This window comes from Propithecus coquereli, unplaced genomic scaffold (genome assembly GCF_000956105.1).
Source record: "Propithecus coquereli isolate 6110/MARCELLA unplaced genomic scaffold, Pcoq_1.0 Scaffold128, whole genome shotgun sequence".
Taxonomy (NCBI): Eukaryota; Metazoa; Chordata; class Mammalia; order Primates; family Indriidae; genus Propithecus; species Propithecus coquereli.
The window spans coordinates 4419551-4421645 of NW_012136969.1; positions in this window are offsets into that span (position 1 = coordinate 4419551).

Consider the following 2095-nt stretch of genomic DNA (forward strand, 5'->3'; position numbering starts at 1 on the left):
TTTTTTTTTCCACCCTTTTTTTAACCAGCAAGGCCACCTAGAAGATTGACAAGTTGGTTCATGTCAGAGATCTGGTAAAAAAGTGTTAAAAGTGAGGCTTGTGACAGACAGTATTTTTGGGACAGCTTCAGTTAGAAGTCTTGACAACTTAACCTTAAGAGCATATGAAATCCACAAAGGGTCAAATGGGTGGAGAACTGATAGCTGACTTTAACTGGAGAGAGTCCTTCCCTGCTGCTGCCTCTCCTACTGGTGATGAAGCGTTTATCTCCCAGCTTTGGCTTTGTAGTACTGCGCTTGGAACTCTGTAAACTACAGTCCCCTTTCGCCAGCTGGCTCCTACTGGGCATTATTACTATGGGTAACTAGAGAGAAATTGGAAGGCTGGAGAAGGGAAGAGGATTGCTTCTTCTTTTTTGTTTCCTGAATTCTGTCAGGGCCACCCTAGTAATGGTACTTCATTCTGAAAGCAGCAGTTGGTTCCAGTAGCAGCAGGTGGCTCCAGTTTCTATTTCCTTTTTTATATTCCTTGTAGCAGCCTCATTGTATCTTCTCAGATTACCAACAGTAGGCAGATGGTGCCTCTCTCTGTAAGTCTGAGTCCCAGCACTGCAGGGACCTTCCTCTGAGCTGCCGAGGTACCAGACCAGCTAGCAGCACCCCTTCCTTTGAGGTCCACGTCTAGTTCTTTAGGACCTTTCTTCCAAGCTTCTAAGTTCTCAGGACCCTTGGGCAGTAGCTGCCTTTTTCAATTACCATTTCTGTGATACCTCACTGTTTACTTTTGCCTTTTTACTCCTTTTATACTATTCATTAATTCTTTGTATTAAATCTCTGTTAAAATCACTGATGAGTGTGACTGTGACTAATACATCTGTTTTGCAGGAATGTTCATAGTAGGCCCCCGTACTGCACTGGTTTTGCCATAGAGGTGCACAGCCTGAATCTTTCCTATCTTTTTCACACTGAGATACAAAGACAATATCCATCCATAAGTCTTGCCATAGTATATTTGATAGTTAATGAGCTAAGCATGCTAAAGGTGGGAAACAGGTAGCATTATGTAGGGGGTGTAATTATTTAACTTGTCCAGAACTTCTGGGCCTTGTCAAATCTCCATGGCCTCCCATTTTCCCATCAAGTTCTCTTTATAATCGTTTTAGTCTTCCCCCCTTTCCCTACCGTAGGTGCCTCTAAGGGTATGTGGTTTATGCTGATTTATGTGTGTGACTCTGAAAACTCCATTTGTCCTTGATTTCTATTGGTACTCTTCCTTCTATTTAAGGGATGAGTGAAGTGAAGTGAACTGGAATAGGGGACTAGGGTGGGCATGAGTTTCCCGAGTGATTAGGGTGTGGTGTCATTAAGAAGACATGAGACAGGATGTCCAGAACACAGATTAGGAATACTTTATCCATTGAGTGTGCATCATGGAATTCACAGGAGGTGTATCTAAGTTAAATCTTGAAGGATGAACTGGAGTTAATAAGATGAAAAGGGAAGAGAACATAGGTTGCTAGAACTAGATCAGATATATCCAAAAATCTCGGTAAAAGGAGCAAGCCTGTAACATTTTGGCAAGTTATCAGATAACAGTCGGGAAGGACAAAATCAAATTGGATTTATGTCATATTTATTTTCCGAGCACAGAAAGACTTGTTGGGAACTGAATATTTTCTGTATACAGAGGTACTTTTAAGTAGGCATCAGGATATATAGAATTTTAATTGACTTTCATCAAAGTATATATTTTACCCTGTTTACTAATTATTTTGGGTAGATATATCTTATTTTCCTACTGAGACTTTAAGTAGAGATATGCTTTGTATCTACCCACCAAAACATTATACAGTGACATGTAAACAACTTAATAGATACATACGGAATGAATAAATGAAAACAATGAAACTTTTAAAACACCATTATTTGTCATTAAAATGGCCTATTGAAGCCAGTATTCTATCTTGGAGAAGAACATGTGTTTTTTTGTTTGTTTGTTTATGGTATTGGTCTCAAAAGGTAAGGAATGTACCACCTCATCCAAAATCCTCTAGTTTTCTCTATAATACCTTCTTTTTTATTTCAAAATATTAAG